Here is a 23,769-nt window from a genome sequence, read left to right as displayed (position 1 = left end):
TTGTGTCATCGCCGGCTTAACCATCCTTTGTAGGGAGCTGACGAGTCCTGCAGCAGCAGCAGCAGCAGGCTCTGCAAGCCTAGGATGCGTGAGCACGGTGCAAGAGGAAGGACTGAGGGTGTGAGGCTGGGCGCGGTTGAGAAGGCGTGGGGCGGGGCTATGGAAAGTTTTACAAACTCTCCCAGCTGCCTGGGTGCATTGTGGGTGCGCCCAGAGTGCTGGCTGAGCGTGTTGCCTCAAGCCTTGGAAGTGGAGTTGGGCGGACCGGGCTACAGGTGAAACCCGTTACGGGTTATCGCTTCTCGGCCTTTTGGCTAAGATCCAGTGTAGTCTCTGCCTGGATAGGAAGCGTGAGAGTGCTGGGTTTACTCAGCGACTCCATTTGCTGCTTTGGCAGTGCTTTTTCTGTGGTTTCGTACCGACAGTGATATCAGGACGTTCGGGATAAAGAATACCATCCATTTCGATGTGGATGTCATGGACCGCACCAAGAACAACATGGTGTACATCGTGAGAGACATTATACTGGAGAAGGCTGGAGTACCCAAGGAGGAGATATTCAGCGTACAGGACTTTCCCCGCCAAGGCCAGTATGATGTGACCTTCTTTGATGAGGGAGCGTGTCTGACCCTGTATGAGTGGCTGCCGGAGCATAGAGACACTGAGCCCCTTCAAGGCATTAAAGCCACCCCGCTGTTTGGGATGCAGGAACGGACTATTACAGTACATGTCTATAATCCGTTTACAGATGTCAGCCTTATTGCCAGTTTCCTCAGACGTTACTGTGAGCAAGTGCGTGGAGGGGAGAAGCAAAAGAACATCCTCGGCATCTTTAATTGCAAGTACAAATTTATTGTTAAACTGAAAATGGATCCCAACGTGGTTGGAGGAGTCATGCACCCGCCGGCCAGCTTTTCCATCGCTGGCAATAGAGGATTTTTGACATACCAGGGACAGCCCACCTACTGTAGGAACTGCGGTCAGTTCGGACATGTTAAAGCAGACTGTACAAAGGGCCAGGTTTGCAGGAACTGTCAGGGCACCGGAAACCATTCTGGCTCTTGCCCTAAGCCAAGACGCTGTGACTTGTGCGGCTCTGAGAGTCACATCTGCAAGGACTGTCCAGGAACTGTATTGTCAAGAGATGTGGGAGTGTGGAGGCGACCGACAGAGACCGTCGTGACAGGAAATGTACCAACCGCACAGTCTAAATCATCTGCGGCTGCGTTGCGTGCAACTCCTGAGGTAAAATCTGCGGCTGCGATGGATGCGTTTCCTGAGGTAAAATCTGCGGCTGCGATGGATGTGTTTCCTGAGGTAAAATCTGCGGCTGCCATGGATGTGTTTCCTGAGGTAAAATCTGCGGCTGTGAAGGATAAATCGTCTGTGGTGAAAATGGCAGCAGTTACCAAGTCAGTCAGCAAAAAGGAAAGAAAAGAGGAAGGTATGAAGAGGAAAGTGGACAGGCCGAGGCCTGCGGAGGTTGTTGCTGAAGCTGAGGTGTCTGAGGTAATTCGGGACCTGGAGGAGGTCATTGAGAGTGTGGAGAGTCCTGTCCATCCCTCTGACCCCGGAAACAGCGACATTTTCTCCTCACAAGGGACCAGTTTGTGTTACAGGGAGGGTGGTGGGTTACAAGATGGCTCCAGCGAGGAGGAGTTCGTTGAGGTCGCTGACAAGAAAGCGGCAAAGAAAAGAAAATGTACAAAAAGTAAGGACCTTGTCATGGAAGTCAGCAATCCCTACCAAACGCTGGCGGAGGACTCTAGGGATTTTGAGGACAGTGATGAGGAGATATGAGACTGTGCCAGCATAAAACATGTAATATTATTGTGCTATAGGCATTTATAGGGCTTATGTTTTCTGAGGAAACCAGGCCTGAACAGCTATGTTTATGTACTGTCACTTATATACACATATATATGTAATGTTTATGTGCCCTGGGCATTACTAAGGGCTATGGGGTTTACAGTATGCTCCCAGAACGTTCGTGTTTTTAAGAACAAGGCCAGGAGGGTGGCCATTTTAAGTTTGCTACAGCAGGAGCCAGCTGACATTCTTTGTTTACAGGAGTGTGGTCTCCATGGCGACATCAGCCCAGCTGAGTGGCCTCATGGCAGGATGGTGTGGTCTGGGAGCATACACAATAAAAATGATGGGGTGGGCATCCTGATAAACTCCAGGGAGCTGACGCTGCAGAGTTACACGGTGATCGAGGAGGGGAGGTGCGTCTCTGCGCTGCTGGAGTACAGGAGGGTGACTTTTCGGCTAATTAATGTATACGCACCCAGTACAAAAAATGACAGAAAAGCTTTATTTGAAAAGATGAGAATGTTCCTGTCGGGCAGGATGCCGACCATATTAGTAGGAGACATGAACTGCGATGTGGCTAAGAGGGCCTTTGATGTTTCCGCGAAGGCTTTATTTGAGGTGGTTTCTGATTTTCGGATGAAGGATATGCAGCAAGCGTGCGGTATAAACCCGCCTATGAATACGTATCATGCAGACAGGGGGGGGGATTCACTCCAGATTGGATTTTTGCTTCGTGTCTGATAATGTCACCACTATAAGCTATAGGCAGAAGCCTGCGCCATATTCGGACCACGAGTCCCTGTTGTGTGAGGTGGATGTCAGTAAGAGTGTTGTGTGTGGGAGGGGGTTATGGAAGCGTAATGTGAGACACCTGCAGAGCCAGGATATAAGGGCCCGCTATGCGTGTGAGTATGAAAGGTGGAGCGCCAGGAAGAAAGAGTTTGCAAGTATTTTGCTCTGGTGGGATTGGGTCAAGAAAAAAACCCAGGTGTTCTTTAAATCTCTTGGCTATGAAATGGCTGCAGCCAAGAGAAAGGAGTACGAGAAGCTGAGCGCCCGGCTGAGCCTGCTGATGAAGCTCCGTGACAGCGGGATGGAGGTGCAGGAGGACATTGTGCAAGTAAAGAGGGACATTAACAGCTACCTAATAGAGAAGGGGAGGAGTATTATGTATCGCGCAAAGATCGAAAAAATGGAACATGATGAGAAATGCTCGCGATTCTTCTTTAAAAAAGTTTTTGCAAAAAAACCAACTTTTGACACAATTGTGAAAGAGGATGGATGTGAGGTGAGTGGTGAGGGTGTGTATGAGGAGATTGCAGCGTTCTATGAGGATTTGTATGGTGAGAAATGGAGGGATGAATGCTTGGAGAATGATGTGTTAAAGGTGCTTGAGGGGAAGCTCCCTGACATTGAGCAGACTTCCGTCATGCGGGAGATATCTAGTAGAGAGGTGTTTGAGGTAATACAGAAAATGGCTACAAATAAAACACCTGGTGCGGATGGGTTACCTGTCGAGTTTTATCGTATGTTGTGGAATGTGGTGGGGAAGGACGTGTGTGAGGTGTGTAAGTATATGTGGGAGAACGTGGAGATGGCAGAGAGTATGCGTGGCAGTATTTTTGTCCTGATCCCAAAAAAAGGGGATTCAAAGAGTTTAAAAAACTGGCGTCCAATTACATTACTGAACTGTGACTATAAGATCTATGCTAAAATAATTGCCAACCGTATGCGTGATGTGGTGGAGTGTGTGGTAAGTGAGGACCAGTATTGTGCGGTGCCTGGGAGACGTGTGCATGAGAGTTTGTGTCTGATGAGAGACGTGTTGTGGGACTGTAAGGGTAGGAAGAAGACTGTGTATGTGGTGAGCCTGGACTTTGAGAAGGCGTATGACAGGTTGTCGCATGGGTTTTTGTTCCGAGTGTTGCTGCGAATGGGGTTTCCGGCTGATTTTGTGTGTAGAGTGAGGAGTTTGTATGATGAGATATATAGTAGGACGTTGGTGAATGGGAATGTTGGAAGGAGAGTGAATGTGAGGTCTGGAATGCGTCAGGGATGTCCTTTGTCTCCTGTGGCGTTTATTTGCGCCATGGAGCCGTTGCTCTGCTTGATTAGGCAGGATAAGGTGGTGCGGGGGATCCATATCCCTGGCAGTAATGGAAGAGAGCTGAAGGTGAGTGCGTACATGGATGATGTGTGTGTGATGTGTGAGTCTGAGTGTGCAGTGAGGAGGGTGAAGCTGTTGGTGTCTATTTTCTGTGGTGCGTCTGCTTTCAGGGTGAATTGGGACAAGAGTGAATGTAAGGTGTTTGGTGAGGCTGTGTTGAATGCGGATGTGGGCCTAAAAAACGTTACTGGTGCAATTAAAGTGTTAGGGGTTAATTTTAATGAGAATCTGGATGGAAAGGAAAGTTGGGTGGATGTGAAGCAGAAAGTAGAAAATCGGTTAAATTTTTGGAAGCTCAGAGGTCTTACAGCTATAGGTAAGATCCTGGTGATTAAAAGCGTAATTCTGCCCATTTTTCTGTATTTGGCGATGGTTTTTCCGCCCAGTTATATGAACATCAGAAGACTTAATAGAGTTTTGTTTGTGTTTTTTTGGGGGTCAAAAATGGAGCGTTTGAGGAGAGAGGTTGTGGTGAAGAGTTGGAGGCAGGGAGGAATGGGCTTCCCAAATTTGGAAACTTACTTTCGTTTAAACATGTTAGTTTTTTTGTTGTCTATGATTCAGAAAGATGCGAAAGGGGCATGTATGGCAAGGTACTTGGCTGGAAGACTTTTTGTGCGAATGAAGTGGTGTAAGCGTGATTTACGTATGCCGGTAGCTTTTGAGATTCCAAAGTGGTATGAATGGGTTGTGAGCTTTGTGGTGAAGTTTGAGTTGAGTGAATATGAGGTGAGCGTGCTGAAGAATAAGCGGATGGTGCGGAAGATCATTGAGAGTAAGGATGTGGTGTCTGACATTAATTCTGTGCGAGGAGCGGATGTGGAGAGCGTGTGGAAGAAGGTGCGGATGGACGGGATGAGTGATAGGCAGAGTGAGATTGTATGGCAGAGTCTGCATGGTGTGTTACCGGTGCGAGAGTTCCAGCGTGTGAGAGGTTTGGTGAGGAGTGAGAGATGTCCGAGAGAGGGGTGCGGTGGATGTGAGAGTGTGATGCATGTTTTTTGGAATTGCGACTATGCGCAGAATGTACTGCGAAGGTTAGGGACGTTATGCCGTGAAATAACGGGTGTAAATTTCATATCCTATGAATTAGTCATGTTTGGTCTCGGAGTGAGTAACAGTGTGAAGGAGAGACTGTTGTGGCTGTTCTTGACGTGCGTGAAGGAAGTGTTGTGGGATGTGAGGAACGTGTATGTGTTTAAGCGGAAGGAACTGAGTGCGAGGGACAGCGTGCGAATGGTGTTGGGGAAAATGTATATTATTTATTTGTGGGACAAAAAGAAAACAGGGGTGGATGCGGAGGGGATGTGGAAGGTGCTGAAATGGAAACAAATTGTTAACCTGTCATGAGTTTTCCTTTAAACTTCTAATGATTTATTTATGTATTAATGTGATGAAGTATTGTTATGTATGTAAAGAAAGCTGTTTTATTTATAATAAAAAAAAAAAAAAATCTGTTCTTATCAGTTTAATATCTGATACGTCCCCTATCTGGGGACCATATATTAAATGGATTTTTAGAACAGGGAGCTGGAAAAAGAGCTTGCTCTGTCCACTCCACGCATTGACCTGGTATTGCAGTACCTCCAGGACCGGTGCACCCCCTTTCCTACAACAGTTTCCAAAAGCAGAAAAACAAAACCGACGAGCAAGAGGTGCAGCGCAGCTGTGGCGGCGGCTGCTGCTACCACCACCCAAGCACTTTGATTGACACTCAGTCCGTCTGCTCGCAACATTGTATCCACTGAGCAGCTGCGTCTGCCAGAGTATGCACAGCACAGGTACAACTGGAAGCAAAACAACACACACACCAGTTCATATGGCAGCCGCACTCTATAGTTCGTACCTACCGCTGCGCTAATAGCCAAGTTGGAAACATCGGGCAGGCACAGCGTATCCTGGCAGCCTGCGTCTGTATGCTCCACGTATTCGGGTCATGGGTGTATGTGCAGGGGGCTCGGAGCCCCAGGGGGCCCATAAAGTCTCTCTTCCCCACATTGTAAACCAATGCTATCAATGAAGCTTTATAGTTTGGGGGCCCAGTTCCAGACTTTGTACTGGGGCCCCGCAGCTTCAAGTTACACCTCCGGATCAGGATAATGCTAGGCCATTCCAACCAGCCTGTGTGAGTGACCTGCAGTCGCTGGTAGTCGAAAAGCGGCCGGCCCCGGATGTGCGCTTCAGAGTGGACAGACAGCAGTGGACCCCCAATCACACAGGCCCGAGGCTTGCTATGCAGCACGGAATACCTCATTGGGCTGCAGCGCTCCACGCGGGCTGAGATACACGCTCCACGTGGGATGGGCAGTATTCCGTCCATGAGGATCCAGGCCAACGCTTACAGATGGAGCAACACCCGGGGAGCAAAGAACTCCAACGAACGGACGTCTACTTTAAAAGGATGTATTGCTTTATTCAATGCATGGACACAGAAACAGTTCAACCGCTCGCTAAAGACCGCAGTCAATACAGTAAAGAAAGAAATGTGTCTGTTTAATGTAAACTTGCACGGAGCTCGTTTGTGAGCCACTGACTGAATGAATGCTGCTGCCGCTGCTGCATGTCTGAAACGTGGTCTGACGTTACATGCACCAGCAGGGATAAGGCCTTGCCTATAAGCATTCCCCAGCTGGCAAAAACGGAACCTCCCTGCCTATTCCTCACCATGGAAGAATGGAACCTACCTTTTTTTTTTAAAAAAAGAAAGCCACAGCAGCAGCCAACTCGATTTTGGTAGGCCGCTGTCTCCCCCTTGTGTGCTGCATTAAAAATGCACTCCGCTAAAAATAACTGATCCACAAAATAGAGCGTAGGGAGAGAATGAGGCTTCTAGATGAGCCGTCAGGCTATGATAAATTGTATCACACCTGGGCGATATGGATAGATGCCCGGAGCTCACCCCTATTTACTAGGTGGTTACAGACAGGGACATGTGAGTAACACGTTTAAACCACAATCGTAAAGAGAAACAGCAATCCCGGAGCCCGCCCCCCCCTCCCCCTTTTTGTTTTATTTTCTCTTTCTCCCGTGTCATAGATACCTACCCTCCCTTACCGCTCCCGTGTCATAGATACCTACCCTCCCTTACCGCTCCCCCCCCTTCCCCTGTTTGTAGACCTTATAAAATATCACAGACAAACATTATATAGTTCAACTCGAAATTGATTTATTAAGTTTCATTGTCAAAGTTATTTTTACATTGCTTTGAGATAAGGCAAAAGTTTCCCCCCCCCCTCCATGAAACCAATAAAACCTATATTGAATAAAATAAAAATGATGCAGTTACCGGTAGTTCTGCAGTTACCGGTAGTTCTGCAGTTACCGGTAGTTCAGCAGTTGCCGGTAGTTCAGCAGTTGCCGGTAGTTCAGCAGTTGCCGGTAGTTCAGCAGTTGCCGGTAGTTTTGCAGTTGCCGGTAGTTTTGCAGTTGCCGGTAGTTCTGCAGTTGCCGGTAGTTCTGCAGTTGCCGGTAGTTCTGCAGCTTCTTGGTAGAGATAAAGACCATCTCCCGTCTCCCAGCTGCAGCAGAGACTGACTGAAATCGCTGCCAAGCCCGGTATTTATGCTTCTAAATTGATGACATCACAATGGAGTGACATCAGCCTGCCATACACCTGGCTCATGACATCACAAAGGAGTGACATCGTCAGCCTTCCAAACACCTGGCTCAATTGCATACAGTATGTATGTATGTATGTATGTGAGTCTATCTATCTATCTATCTATCTTTATTAATTATGTAGAATATAGATATGGATTATTTCTAAATTACAGATTTTGTAGATATAGATTAAAGATAGATTTAAGAGTGTGTGTGTGTGTGTGTGTGTGTGTGTGTGTGTCTGTGTATATATATATGTGTGTATATATATTGTGTGTATATATATATATTGTGTGTATATATATATATAATGTGTATATATATAATGTATATATGTAAAAAAAAAAATAAAATCTGTAGTTATGTATGTATGGCGGGCAAAAAAGGCCTGCTGTATGTTTTTAAGTTCTTCGGATGACGAGGCCGCTCTAATATTCTCCTTACTAGGGTCTACTAATGCTGGCCCAGGGGAAGGCAATAAAGCCCTATGGGGCCGAAGACAATTTCCCTTATTTTAGGTAAAAAGTTTCCATCCGTCCCCACTGGAAATGCGGCCGGCCGAAGAGATCCCTCCAACCGACCGACCGACGCACCTTCAGAGACAAACTAGTGCTTGCTTCTAGTGTCATCGCCGGCTTAACCATCCTTTATAGGGAGCTGACGAGTCCTGCAGCAGCAGCAGCAGCAGCAGCAGGCTCTGCAAGCCTAGGATGCGTGAGCACGGTGCAAGAGGAAGGACTGAGGGTGTGAGGCTGGGCGCGGTTGAGAAGGCGTGGGGCGGGGCTATGGAAAGTTTTACAAACTCTCCCAGCTGCCTGGGTGCATTGTGGGTGCGCCCAGAGTGCTGGCTGAGCGTGTTGCCTCAAGCCTTGGAAGTGGAGTTGGGCGGACCGGGCTGCAGGTGAAACCCGTTACGGGTTATCGCTTCTCGGCCTTTTGGCTAAGATCAAGTGTACTTTGTACAGGAGATCTTAGCCGAAAGGTATCTCAGGCACCCCTCTCCTCGGCCTGGCGGGATCGCCCACTTCGGTGGGCTAAACCCGCCCTCTGCTATTGGGGAGAGGGACTAGGTCCTAGAGTAAACGAGTTGCGATCCCCCTAGCCCGCTTGGCCTTGCGCCAAGTTGAGGAAGATTTACAACACCGGGTTGTAAAAGCGCTATTGGGAACCATGGGTGCGGACCCTGGTTCCATACCGGCATATGCACGGATAAAAAACACCTTACGAGTGGTTTTTAACAATGAAGCGGCGGATACACGTGGCCTGAAGTATGTGGCGTTTTTAATATACAAAAACGAGAGATATTGGCTATACAGGATTACCCCAAGCGAAGGACATATGATGTTACCTTTACGGAGAAAGGTATTTTCCATGATTTGACTGCAGCAATTCCTTCCAAAAAAGATCCACGGCTTGAGGGGGTCCAACTGATTGAGCACGTCCTGGATGTGACTAAACTCGTAGTGATTAAAATGTATTCTCCCTACGCGGATCTGAAAGAGGTTGAAGCGTTCCTGGCATGCTACTTTAAATCAGTGAAGTGTATGGGAAAAATTATGAACGAGTTTGGCATTTGGACATCCAAATGGAGGTTCCAGGTCACGTGTATAAAAGACCCTGGTTGCCCAGGGGGTCTAAAATTACCGCCCGCTCGTTTTAAACTGGGAAATGTGAGTGGCGACCTCTATTTTGCGGGAATGCCAGCCTTCTGCCGCAACTGTAAAAAATACGGCCATGAAAAAGACAGTTGCGGCGTGACCTGCAGGAATTGTGGTGGTTCAGAGCACGAGACGAACCACTGCCCTATGGCAAAGAAATGTGATACATGCGGCAGAGTTGGTCATCTTTTTTTTGAGTGTCGCCATAGGGCACGGAACACGGAGCAGCAAGGGCAGCAAAGGAAACCAGCAGACCAAACCGCACCCCCCCAAGGAGAGGAACCGGAGGATATGGATACCACCAGCAGACCCCCCCAAAACGAGGAAGGTAAAGCCAAAGAGCAGCGGCGTACTATGAGGAGGGCGGCAGATAGGCCGATGGACTCCCATCCCCAGAATCTGGGGCCAGAGGGGAGTCCAAATGAAGCCGGTCCCAGCCCGCAGGACACGCCGGCTGCGGGGGTACCCGAGGCAGAAGACCCCGGGGGAGACGCGGCGGCAATGAAAAGGCGGAAAGGCTCAAGGGCCACCCTGTACTCGGAGGTGGTACGGGGGGGACCCAAGGAAGTACCTGCTGGTGCAGCGAAACCCGACGGTCCCCCTAAGGTGCCATCCACCAGTGCCCCTCCCCCTCCCTGCCAGGTGGGGGACCCAAGGGCAACCTCCGAGGAAGTGGCCACGAGCCGAGTACCCACCCCTGCAGAGGGGAAACATGAACAACAAGAAGCCGACTTGCAGACCCCTGGGGTGGACACGCTACCCATGGCATCCATCTGGGATTTGTCGGACATTCCTGCCTCGGGTGTCCTGGGGGGTCAGCTAAGTGATGGGAGTTCCTCTCCAGCATCATCTTTGTTCACTGTGGATTCGGATGCGGGGGGGTATGAGAGCTCCAGCGGGGTCTCTGGTTTAGCCGGAGAGTGTGGTTTTTAAGTTGAGCACCGTGGAAGGATATGTCACCATCCTTAAACCCACTCTATGATGGCGGACCTTTCATGTCTCACTTTTAACGTAAGAAGCCTCGAGAGCAAAGTGAGACGGGCTGCCCTGTTCAACTATCTAACCATTTTCGCTGCTTCCGTGTTCTTCCTGCAGGAATGCGGCATCCCGCACAAATCCCAATATAAGAAATACGAAAAAGATTGGGTGCACGGTCCATCAGTCTGGTCTGGATCTAACGAGTCCAGATCAGCAGGGGTCGCCATTCTTTTTAAAGGGAACGTTTTTATTGAAAATTTTTATGAAATTTTACCAGGCAGAATTTTATTGGTCAGAGTTTTATTAAATGGTATTAGATGGCAGTTTTTAAATTTTTATGGTTCTCCAGAAAAGAAGGTGAGAGCAGAAATGTTGGAGATTTTACCCCTTTTTATTAACAGTTCTTATCCCTTAGTTTTAGCTGGAGATTTTAATTGTGTTTTAAGGGGGGAACGCCGGTTCTCTAACTCCGTAAGCAGGAACTATGACAAAACTGCCAACATGCTCAAAAACATCGTATCAGATCACCTGCTTACGGATGTTTTTAAAAAATGCAACCCGCTTTTACCAGAAGAGGCCGGCGTGACCTGGAGCAACACCACCTGCAGCTCCAGGATTGATTTTATCTTCTGCTCTCACCAGGTACAACCTTTTAGATCTGATGTTTTTACCAACACATTCTCTGACCACAAGGTTTTATTTTTTAAAGCAAACCTTGCCGAGAGAAGGAGAACCAGTAATGCCTGGAAGATGAACGTGTCCCTTCTACAAGATCCGCAGGTTTTATCTGATTTTATTACCTTTTTTAAAGAGTGCAGACGGGCAAGAGATCCCAACATTCCCACCAGCCAGTGGTGGGAAAAGATGAAAATCAAGATTAAGGATTATTTTATCAGGGTTGGGATCTCCAAAGCCAAAGAGAAACGGGCCTTTTATTCTGATTTAAACACCCGTCTGCAGACCCTGTACAAGATGAGAGAGCATGACATTGATGTGACTCGAGAGATTTTAGATGTAAAGAAAGAGATTGCCAAATGCCTGGAGCAGAGAGGTAAAGAAATTATATTTCGCTCTAGAGTTAAACACCTTGAAGAAAACGAGACCTGCTCCAGGTATTTTTTTAAGAAAATCACCGATAAAAAATGTGTTTTAAATGAACTGGATGGAGTCACAGATGTACAGGGTCTTTTAGGAAAGGTACATGGTTTTTATGCGGATCTTTTTAGCACCAAGAGTGTGGATGTAAGTTTTATGAAGGACTCATTAGAGGAGATTACTGATGTTTTAGATCCTGTCTCACAGAGTTTTTTATTACGTGATATCTCGGAGCAGTAGATTTTAGACACCATACGTAGTTTTAAACCAGGCAAGGTGCCTGGTCCGGATGGTATACCCATCGAGTTTTATGTTACGTTTTATGGAATTTTAAAAGAGGATTTTTATTCTCTTTTTACAGAAGTTTTTAATTCCAAAAGCCTCCCAGGGTCCTGGCGGAAGGGTGATGTGTCTCTGTTGTACAAGAAAGGTGACAAGACAGATATCAGAAACTGGAGACCCATCACCCTTCTAAATGCCGATTACAAAATCATGGCCAAAATCTGCGCCAACAGACTGAAACAGATAATACATAAAATTATACACCAAAACTAAGTCTGTGGCGTCCCTGGGAGGGCGATTCACGATAACTTAAACCTTTTAAAGGACTGCATCAGCGACACGAAGTCAAGGCATGGCAAAATGACCATTTTATCCATAGACTTCGAAAAAGCCTTTGACAGAGTGTCGCATTTTTATCTTTTTAAGGTTTTAGAGAAGATGTGTATACCAGAAGGCTTTTTACTGTCTCTAAGAGCCTTTTATGAAAACTGCACGAGTAAGATTTTAGTGAACGGTTTTAAGACGCAGGATGTCCTTTTAAAATCCGGAGTGAAGCAGGGGTGTCCCTTGTCCCCACTACTTTTTATCTGTGCACTGGAGCCTCTTTTATGCGCATTACGGAAGGACAAGCAAGTTCGTGGCATCCCCCTACCGGGTGGGGGGGGTGTCGAGGCTAAAGTAGTGGGGTACATGGATGACGTTGCGGTGCTCTGCAGGGACACCCTCTCAATTCAGAAGACTTTAAAACAAATTCAGTATTTTTGCTGCTCCTCCGGTTTTAAAGTGAATTTTAATAAAAGCAGTATTTTAAACATTGGAGATATGCTTTTAACGGACATTCCTGTACCGGCTTCCGATACCGTGCAGATTTTAGGTGTCTCCTTTAATGAGTCCAACAACGGTTTTACCAGTTGGGACTTGGTGGCACAAAAAATAAACAAAAAGTTGTGTATGTGGAGCATGCGGCAGCTGACGCTGGAGGGGAAGGTTTTAATTACAAAAATGATCATTTTACCCATTTTATTATATTTAAGTATGGTGTTTCCCCCTCCAGACCGGCTGCTAAAGAAGATCACAAAGGCATGCTTCACATTTTTATGGAACTCCAAAATGGAAAAGCTCAGAAGAGAAATAGTTTTAAAACCCAAAGCCATGGGGGGGAAGGATTTCCCTGATTTTAGAGCTTTTCTTTTAACGAAATATTTTAGCATGTGTCTTAGCGCTGTTTTTAAGAATCACTACTGGTCGTATTTTATTCGTTTTAATACAGGTTATTTTATGAGAAGACACGGGTGGTTCTCCACGGTTTTAAATTCCCCCTATTCTTTTAACCTGGCGAGTGAATACAAGATTTTAGCCAAGATAGTGATTTTATATGATTTTAGCGGAAGGACGGTGCAATACCTTTTAAATAGTAAGAAAACTTATAAAGATATAAAGGAAAGTGGTTTTATGGCGCCTGCAGGGAATTTTAATGAAGAGAGAACAAAAGAAATATGGAAAATAGTTAACGACAACTCTCTTTTTAACCCACAGTAGGACCTTGCCTGGAGCTGTGTTCACGAGTGTCTTCCATGCCGGGCATTCCAGCATCGAAGAGGGCTGACCAACTCTGCCGCCTGCCCAAGACCTGGATGTCGTGAGGACGAAACAGTGCAACACATCATGTGGACCTGCTTTTTTTCTAAATTAATATGGACTAAAATAAGCCCTCTGATAACCAAAATCACCCGGATAAAAAGAATAAAGATGGAGACCGTGCTATATGGATGCCTGGAATGCCCCACGAGGACTGAGAAGATAATGGCATGGAAGATCATTAACTGCGTGAAGACGGCTCTGTGGAAGGCCCGAAATATTTTACTGTTCAAACATGAGGTTTTATCAGTGCAGGACGTTTTAGCGATTTGTCTTAACGAATTATATGATTATTTTTTAATAGACAAGAAAAACTTTCCAATTTTATCTAGAAAATGGCTTTTAAGCGAGTGGAGTTCCATAATTTGATGCCACCAAGTGCCCATTTTATATGTATTTGTATTTGTATTTAAAGAGTTTTTTTTAGAGCATTTTACGTTTTAAAATGTTCACAGAAATGTTTCCTTTTGATGATGATTGTAAAACTCTTTGTGTAAAATAAAGTCACCCCAGCAATGGGGATGTTAACTTAAAAAAAATCTGTTCTTATCAGTTTAATATCTGATACGTCCCCTATCTGGGGACCATATATTAAATGGATTTTTAGAACAGGGAGCTGGAAAAAGAGCTTGCTCTGTCCACTCCACGCATTGACCTGGTATTGCAGTACCTCCAGGACCGGTGCACCCCCTTTCCTTCAACAGTTTCCAAAAGCAGAAAAACAAAACCGACGAGCAAGAGGTGCAGCGCAGCTGTGGCGGCGGCGGCTGCTGCTACCACCACCCAAGCACTTTGATTGACACTCAGCCCGTCTGCTCGCAACATTGTATCCACTGAGCAGCTGCGTCTGCCAGAGTGTGCACAGCACAGGTACAACTGGAAGCAAAACAACACACACACACACACACACCAGTTCATATGGCAGCCGCACTCTATAGTTCGTACCTACCGCTGCGCTAATAGCCAAGTTGGAAACATCGGGCAGGCACAGCGTATCCTGGCAGCCTGCGTCTGTATGCTCCACGTATTCGGGTCATGGGTGTATGTGCAGGGGGCCCGGAGCCCTAGGGAGCCCATAAAGTCTCTCTTCCCCACATTGTAAACCAATGCTATCAATGAAGCTTTATAGTTTGGGGGCCCAGTTCCAGACTTTGTACTGGGGCCCCGCAGCTTCAACTTACACCTCCGGATCAGGATAATGCTAGGCCATTCCAACCAGCCTGTGTGTGTGACCTGCAGTCGCTGGTAGTCGAAAAGCGGCCGGCCCCGGATGCGCGCTTCAGAGTGGACAGACAGCCGCGGACCCCCAATCACACAGGCCCAAGGCTTGCTATGTAGCACGGAATACCTCATTGAACTGCAGCACTCCACGCGGGCTGAGATACACGCTCCACGTGGGATGGGCAGTATTCGTCCATGAAGATCCAGGCCAACGTTTAGAGATGGAGCAACACTCGGGGAGCAAAGAACTCCAACGAACGGACGTCTACTTTACAAGGATGTATTGCTTTATTCAATGCATGGACACAGAAACAGTTCAACCGCTCGATTACTGACCGCAGTCAATACAGTAAAGAAAGAAATGTGTCTGTTTAATGTAAACTTGCATGGAGCTCGTTTGTCAGCCACTGACTGACTGAATGCTGAAACGTGGTCTAACGTTACATGCACCACCAGGGATAAGGCCTTGCCTATAAGCATTCCCCAGCTGGCAAAAACGGAACCTCCCTGCCTATTCCTCACCATGGAAGAACGGAAGCTACCTTTTTTTTTAAAAAAAAGAAAGCCACAGCAGCAGCCAACTCGATTTTGGTAGGCCGCTGTCTCCCCCTTGTGTGCTGCATAAAAAATGCACTCCACTAAAAATAACATTGAATCACGAAATAGAGCGTAGGGAGAGAATGAGGCTTCAAGATGAGCCGTCAGGCTATGATAAATTGTATCACACCTGGCCGATATGGATAGATGCCCGGAGCTCACCCCTATTTACTAGGTGGTTACAGACAGGGACATGTGAGTAACACGTTTAAACCACAATCGTAAAGAGAAACAACAATCCCGGAGCCCGCCCCCCCCCCCTTTTTGTTTTATTTTCTCTTTCTCCCGTGTCATAGATACCTACCATCCCTTACCACTCCCCCCCTTACCCTCCCCTCATTCCCCTGTTTGTAGACCTTATAAAATATCACAGCAAACATGATATAGTTCAACTCGAAATTGATTTATTAAGTTTCATTGTCAAAGTTATTTTTACATTGCTTTGAGATAAGGCAAAAGTTTCCCCCCCTCCATGAAACCCATAAAACCTATATTGAATAAAATAAAAATGATGCAGTTACCGGTAGTTCCGCAGCTTCTTGGTGGAAATAAAGACCATCTCCCGTCTCCCAGCTGCAGCAGAGACTGACTAAAATGGCTGCCAAGCCCGGTATTAATGCTTCTAAATTGATGACATCACAATGGAGGGACATCAGCCTGCCATACACCTGCCTCATGACATCACAAAGGAGTGACATCATCAGCCTTCCAAACACCTGACTCAATTGCATACAGTATGTATGTATGCATGTATGTGAGTCTATCTATCTATCTATCTATCTATCTATCTTTATTAATTATGTAGAATATAGATATGGATTATTTCTAAATTACAGATTTTGTAGATATAGATTAAAGATAGATTTAAGATTGTTTGTGTGTGTGTATGTGTGTGTGTATATGTGTGTGTATATATATATATATAATGTGTATATATATAATGTATATATGTAAAAAAAATATAAAATCTGTAGTTATGTATGTATGTATGTATGTATGTATGTATGGCGGGCAAAAAAGGCCTGCTGTATGTTTTTAAGTTCTTCGGATGACCATGCCGCTCTAATATTCTCCTTACTAGGGTCTACTAATGCTGGCCCAGGGGAAGGCAATAAAGCCCTATGGGGCCGAAGCCAATTTCCCTTATTTTAGGTAAAAAGTTTCCATCCGTCCCTACTCGAAATGCGGCTGGCCGAAGAGATCCCTCCAACCGACCGGCCGACGCACCTTCAGAGACAAACTAGTGCTTGCTTCTAGTGTCATCACCGGCTTAACCATCCTTTGTAGGGAGCTGACGAGTCCTGCAGCAGCAGGCTCTGCAAGCCTAGGATGCGTGAGCACGGTGCAAGAGGAAGGACTGAGGGTGTGAGGCTGGGCGCGGTTGAGAAGGCGTGGGGCGGGGCTATGGAAAGTTTTACAAACTCTCCCAGCTGCCTGGGTGCATTGTGGGTGCGCCCAGAGTGCTGGCTGAGCGTGTTGCCTCAAGCCTTGGAAGTGGAGTTGGGCGGACCGGGCTACAGGTGAAACCCGTTACGAGTTATCGCTTCTCGGCCTTTTGGCTCAGATCAAGTGTAAGGCTCGGTCTGTGTCGGAGGAGCGATCTGGGTGCGCCCAGTTTTTTGCTTGGAGCAGCATCCTACTTTCTGTGGTTTTGGACCGACAGCCTACCTTCGAAAATGTTTGGCATGAAAAATTCTATACGCTTTGAAGTTGCGCCAGGAGATTCCAACAAGAACAATGTCGTGTTCATCGTCAGGGACATCCTCCTGGAGAAAATGAAGGTTCCTAAACCAGCAATCTACAGCGTGCAGGACTTCCCACGGCAGGGTATGTACGACGTAACTTTTACGGAGGAATATATCTGCCTCAATGTATACGAATGGCTTAGAAAGAACAAAGACCTTGATTTGTTGGATGGAGTTAAGATTTCTCCACTGTTTGGCATCCATGAAAAACCAGTTCTGGTGCATGTCTATAACCCTTTTACCGAGGTTGAACTAATTAAGGTTTTCCTGAGGAGATACTGCGACCAGGTGAGAGGAGGAGACAAACAGACCAACATCCTAGGCATATTCAACTGTAAGTACAAGTTCTATTGCCGATTTAGACAGAGTACCGACAGCATTGGAGATGTGAAGCACCCACCGGCCAACTTTAGAGTTGCAGGAAACCGAGGCTATTTAACTTACCCGGGGCAACCCACTTTTTGCCGAAATTGCTTTGAGTTCGGGCATGTAAAAACCGAATGTATGAAAGGGCAAGTATGTAGAAATTGTCAGGAAGCTGGTCACCACGCCGGAAACTGCCCGCAACCAAAGCGGTGTGACCTGTGTGGCTCCAGCGACCACATGTACAAAGACTGCACAGCGGGCATAATGCCCAGAACAGGAGGAGAGAGGCAAGAGGCGCCAGAACAGGAGAGAGCTGGCAAATCCCCTGGCATACAGAGGAAGGTAGAAAACCTTAAAGGTGCACAGGCTGGGGTTGCAGAGGTCACTGAAGTGGCTGGAGTTGTAGAGACCCCAAAAGTGTCTGAGACTGTTAAAGGGTCCGAGGCCTCAAAAATCGAGGCTGCAAAAACGTCTTGGGCTGCAGTGGCTGCAAAAGTGCCTACTAAAACGTCGGAGGAGGCTGGAGCGTCCGGGACTGCTAAAGCACCAGTGGTTGCCAAGGTGTCTAAAACAGCCAAAGTGACTAGAACAGCTAAAACACCTGTAGTTGTTAAATTACCTGAGATTGTGCAAAAACCTGAGGCTGCTGAGGTATCTGAGGCCCAGGTGTCTAAGATAATTAGACACCTGGAGGAAGTAATCGAAGGGGTGGAGAGCCCGGTACATCCCTCAGACCCGGAGAACATTGCAAGTTTCTCCTCGCCAGAGACTTCCCTGTGTAAGAGGGAGGGTGGTGGGGACTTCGAAAGCTCAAGCGACGAGGAGTTCGCAAAAGTGGTGGGGGACTCTGCAAAAAAACGGAAGTGTGAGAGGAGTAAGGAGAAGCCAATGGAAACCAGCGACCCGTTGGAAAAAGTGGCGCAAGACCTTATCCTTACTACTGATAGTGGTGAGGACTTATAAGTGAACTGTTGCATAGGGTGCTCACCCTGATGTATTTAGGTAGTAGGTATATGGCATGAAATGTAATATGGGATTCATTATATGTTCACAAAATGTCCGGGTGTTTACCAGTAGGGCCAGGAGGACGGCCATACTGAGTTTTCTCAAACAAGAAAACGCGGATGTGTTTTGTCTACAAGAATGTGGCATCACTGGTGACATAAAACCTGATGAATGGCCTTGTGGGGCATGTATATGGTCTGGCAGTAAAACCAACAGAAATGATGGGGTAGGCATATTGCTAAAGTCGGGGGAGGTGCAGCTAGACAGCTACACAGTAATTGAGGTGGGGAGGGTTTTGTCGGCGGTTTTGATTTATAAAAATACTAAGTTTTTGTTGGTAAATATTTATGCTCCCAGCAGCAAAAATGAACGAAAACTTTTATTTGAAAAAATTAAATTATTTATCCAGGGCAGAATGCCAGTAATCGTAGTGGGTGATGTGAACTGCGACCTGGACAAGAAGGCGTTTGATTTGTCTGGGAAGGTTTTATCCGAGATTATTTCTGATTTTAGGTTGCAAGATATGCAGATTTTATGTAAAGTTAATCCTAAATTATTTACGTACCATGCTGATAGAGGGGGCCTTCATTCCCGACTGGATTATTGTTTTGTTTCAGAAAATATTATACCGTTAAGTTACCAACAAAAACCAGTTATTTTTTCGGATCATGAGTGTTTGCTGTGTGGTGTGGATGTGAATGTGAGAGGGGTACATGGGAGGGGGCTGTGGAAACTCAATATAAGTCACCTGGAGAGTGAGGATGTGAGAAAGGAGTATGAGTGTCTGTATAACAGGTGGTGTGAGAGGAAAAGCAAGTTTGCTAATATTCTGCAGTGGTGGGATTGGGTAAAAAAGAAGACTAAGGCATATTTCAAGTCTTTGGGATATAAACTGGCAGCAAGAAGGCGAGAGGAGTACACAAAGCTAAACACACGTCTAAGTTTTTTGGAGAGAATGAGAGAGAATGGTGTGGATGTGCAGGATGAGTTGGTGAGTGTGAGGAGAGAAATCAATAGGTACATGACAGAAAAAGGCAGAAGTATCATATACAGGGCCAAACTGGAGAAGATGGAGTATGGAGAGAAATGCTCTAGGTTTTTCTTTAAAAAAGTCTTTGCAAAGAAACCAACAATAGAGGTGGTGATGAAAGAGGATGGATGTGAGGTGAGTGGGGATGGTGTGAGTGAGGAAGTGGCTGCGTTCTATGAGGATCTGTATGCGGTGAAAGAGAGGGATGAGAGTTTGGAGAGTGAGGTGCTGAGTGTGCTAGAGAGTAAGCTTGGAGAGGGAGAGAGAGCGTCTGTGATGAGAGACATATCTATGGATGAGGTGGAGAGAGTGGTACAAGGAATGGCTGTGAATAAGACGCCTGGAGAGGATGGGTTGCCTGTGGAATTTTATCGCCTATTGTGGAAGGTGGTGGGAGTGGATGTGTGTGCGGTGTGTAAGTATATGTGGGAGAATGTGGAAGTGGCTGAGAGTATGCGTGGGGGTGTGATTGTGTTAATACCAAAAAAAAGGAAGCTTGAAAAGTTTGAAAAATTGGAGGCCTATCACGTTACTTAACTGTGATTACAAGATTTATGCGAAGATAGTGGCCAACAGAATGAGAGACGTGGTTGAATGTGTGGTGAGTGAAGAGCAGTTCTGTGCGGTGCCTGGTAGAAGAGTGCAAGAGAGTCTGGTGTTGTTGAGAGATGTGTTGTGGGATTGTAAGAGTAGAGAGAAGAGTGTGTATGTTGTATCGATAGATTTTGAAAAGGCGTATGATAGATTGTCTCATAGTTTTTTGTTTAGAGTGTTGTTGCGAATGGGTTTCCCGAGTGATTTTGTGTGGAGAGTTCAGAGTTTGTATAATGGAATGTATAGCAGAGTGTTGGTGAATGGGTGTGTGGGGAGAAAGGTGAGTGGATGTTCTGGGGTGCGGCAGGGCTGCCCGCTGTCCGCAGTCGCTTTTATTTGTGCGATTGAGCCATTGTTGTGCCTGTTGAGAAAGGACAAAGTTGAGAGAGGGATCCATATTCCAGGAAGTGGTGGGAAAGAGTTAAAGGTGTGTGCGTATATGGATGATGTGTGTGTAGTGTGCGAGTCAGAGAGTGCTGTGCGTAGAGTCAAGTTGTTAGCGTCTATTTTTTGTGGTGCGTCTGCTTTTAGAGTGAATTGGTCAAAGAGTGAATGTAAGGTGTTTGGGGAAGTAGGCGGAGTGAGAGATTTAGGTTTGAATGTAGTGTCTGGACCAATTAAAATTCTGGGGGTCATGTTTAATGACTCTGTGGATGGTAAAGAGAGTTGGGAGGCAGCAAAGGAAAGAGTGGAGAAACGGTTGACCTTCTGGAGAATGAGAGATCTTAGTCTCCTGGGAAAAATAATATTAATCAAGAGTATTGTTCTGCCTATCTTCTTGTATGTGGCAATGATCTTCCCGCCTGACTATATGAGGCTCAGGAGTTTAAATAGGATTCTATTTGTTTTTTTCTGGGGATCTAAAATGGAGCGCTTGAAAAGAGAGACTGTGGTGAAGAATTGGAGGAATGGTGGTATGAGTTTCCCGAACCTGGAAGTTTACTTTGGAGTGAATGGATTAGTTTTTTTGTTGGTTGTGATTGAGAGAGAGAGAAAGGTGTCGTGTATGATGAGATATCTGGCCGGGCGACTGTTTGTAAGGTTGAAGTGGTGTAAGAATGATTTGAGTAAGCCTGTTGCGTTCGTGGTTCCAAAGTGGTATGAGTGGATTATAAAGTTTGTAGAGAAGTATGAGTTGCGTGAAGTGGAAGTGAGTATGCTCCGAAATAAACGTCTGCTTGTGAGAATGATTGAGAGTAGGGAAAGGGTGAGTGAGATAAATCTGGTTGGTGGAAGGAATGTGCAGAGAGTATGGGCGAAAGTGAGAATGGATGGAATGACTGGCAGACAGAAAGAAATTGTATGGCAGAGCTTGCACGGCGTACTACCCGTAAGAGAATTTCAGAGGAGCAGAGGTCTGATAACAAGAGAGACCTGTCCTAGAGCCCAGTGTGGAGGCAGCGAGAGCATAGTCCACTTATTCTGGAATTGTGCCTATGCCCAGAAAGTGGTGAAAAAATTAGGACCGCTCTGTAAAGAGTTAACAGGCATTCAGTTTCTATCCTTTGAGGTACTGATGTTCGGTCTAGGTGCGAGTGATGGAGTGAAAGAAAGATTGTTGTGGTTGTTTTTGTCATGTGTGAAAGAAGTGCTGTGGGATGTGAGGAATGTGTATGTGTACAAAAGAGAAGAGCTGAGTGTGAATGCGAGTGTAAGAATGGTACTGGGAAAGTTATTCATATGCTACCTATGGGATAAGAGGAGGAGGGGGGTGGATGCGGAGGGCGTATGGAAGGTGAAGAAGTGGATCCAACTTGTTGGATTGTAAATAGAATGCTTTTCTTTGTAATTTTGTTTTTGTTATTGTGAAAATTAAGAACAGTAATAAAGCCTGATGATGAAAGGGATGAACGTTGCAGTAAATATGCAATGACAGTTTACTTGAAAGTAAAGTAAGTTTCAACCCAATCTGAGGGTAAAAAAAAAAAAAAAAAAGTCTGTTCTTATCAGTTTAATATCTGATACGTCCCCTATCTGGGGACCATATATTAAATGGATTTTTAGAACAGGGAGCTGGAAAAAGAGCTTGCTCTGTCCACTCCACGCATTGACCTGGTATTGCAGTACCTCCAGGACCGGTGGACCCCCTTTCCTACAACAGTTTCCAAAAGCAGAAAAACAACACTGACGAGCAAGAGGTGCAGCGCAGCTGTGGCGGCGGCTGCTGCTACCACCCAAGCACTTTGATTGACACTCAGCCCGTCTGCTCGCAACATTGTATCCACTGAGCAGCTGCGTCTGCCAGAGTGTGCACAGCACAGGTACAACTGGAAGCAAAACAACACACACACACACACACACCAGTTCATATGGCAGCCGCACTCTATAGTTCGTACCTACCGCTGCGCTAATAGCCAAGTTGGAAACATCGGGCAGGCACAGCGTATCCTGGCAGCCTGCGTCTGTATGCTCCACGTATTCGGGTCATGGGTGTATGTGCAGGGGGCCCGGAGCCCCAGGGGGCCCATAAAGTCTCTCTTCCCCACATTGTAAACCAATGCTATCAATGAAGCTTTATAGTTTGGGGGCCCAGTTCCAGACTTTGTACTGGGGCCCCGCAGCTTCAAGTTATACCTCCGGATCAGGATAATGCTAGGCCATTCCAACCAGCCTGTGTGTGTGACCTGCAGTCGCTGGTAGTCGAAAAGCGGCCGGCCCCGGATGCGCGCTTCAGAGTGGACAGACAGCAGCGGACCCCCAATCACACAGGCCCATGGCTTGCTATGTAGCACGGAATACCTCATTGGACTGCAGCACTGCACGCGGGCTGAGATACACGCTCCACGTGGGATGGGCAGTATTCGTCCATGAAGATCCAGGCCAACGTTTAGAGACGGAGCAACACTCGGGGAGCAAAGAACTCCAACGAACGGACGTCTACTTTACAAGGATGTATTGCTTTATTCAATGCATGGACACAGAAACAGTTCAACCGCTCGATTACAGACCGCAGTCAATACAGTAAAGAAAGAAATGTGTCTGTTTAATGTAAACTTGCATAGAGCTCGTTTGTCAGCCACTGACTGAATGCTGCTGCTGCATGTCTAAAACGTGGTCTGACGTTACATGCACCACCAGGGATAAGGCCTTGCCTATAAGCATTCCCCAGCTGGCAAAAACGGAACCTCCCTGCATATTCCTCACCATGGAAAAACGGAACCTACCTTTTTTTTAAAAAAAGAAAGCCACAGCAGCAGCCAACTAGATTTTGGTAGGCCGCTGTCTCCCCCTTGTGTGCTGCATAAAAAATGCACTCCACTAAAAATAACAATGATCCACGAAATAGAGCGTATGGAGAGAATGAGACTTCTAGATGAGCCGTCAGGCTATGATAAATTGTATCACACCTGGGCGATATGGATAGATGCCCGGAGCTCACCCCTATTTACCAAGTGGTTACAGACAGGGACATGTGAGTAACACGTTTAAACCACAATCGTAAAGAGAAACAACAATTCCGGAGCCCCCCCCCCCATTTTGTTTTATTTTCTCTTTCTCCCATGTCATAGATACCTACCCTCCCTTACCACCCCCCCCCTTACCCTCCCCTCATTCCCCTGTTTGTAGACCTTATAAAATATCACAGACAAACATGATATAGTTCAACTCGAAATTGATTTATTAAGTTTCATTGTCAAAGTTATTTTTACATTGCTTTGAGATAAGGCAAAAGTTTCCCCCCCTCCATGAAACCAATAAAACCTATATTGAATAAAATAAAAATGATGCAGTTACCGGTAGTTCTGCAGCTTCTTGGTGGAAATAAAGACCATCTCCCGTCTCCCAGCTGCAGCAGAGACTGACTAAAATGGCTGCCAAGCCCGGTATTAATGCTTCTAAATTGATGACATCACAATGGAGTGACATCAGCCTGCCATACACCTGGCTCATGACATCACAAAGGAGTGACATCGTCAGCCTTCCAAACACCTGGCTCAATTGCATACAGTATGTATGTATGTATGTGAGTCTATCTATCTA

General features: G+C 46.3%; 1 non-coding gene and 2 pseudogenes across 1 annotated transcript; all 3 read left to right on the top strand.

Annotated features, from left to right (window-relative positions):
• The first annotated feature begins 5,397 nt into the window (after positions 1–5,397).
• Positions 5,398–5,585, top strand: LOC136573842 (U2 spliceosomal RNA). Its single transcript, XR_010786060.1, has one exon. It is a non-coding gene; the product is annotated as a U2 spliceosomal RNA (small nuclear RNA).
• Positions 5,586–13,711: 8,126 nt separating this feature from the next.
• Positions 13,712–13,922, top strand: LOC136574032 (U2 spliceosomal RNA; annotated as a pseudogene).
• Positions 13,923–21,695: 7,773 nt separating this feature from the next.
• LOC136574162 (U2 spliceosomal RNA) lies at positions 21,696–21,877 on the top strand (annotated as a pseudogene).
• The last annotated feature ends 1,892 nt before the right edge of the window (positions 21,878–23,769 follow it).

The sequence above is a fragment of the Eleutherodactylus coqui genome, chromosome 7, assembly GCF_035609145.1.
Source record: "Eleutherodactylus coqui strain aEleCoq1 chromosome 7, aEleCoq1.hap1, whole genome shotgun sequence".
Classification (NCBI taxonomy): Eukaryota; Metazoa; Chordata; class Amphibia; order Anura; family Eleutherodactylidae; genus Eleutherodactylus; species Eleutherodactylus coqui.
Note: the sequence above shows the minus strand (reverse complement) of the source record. Positions and strands in the feature narration are given on the sequence as shown.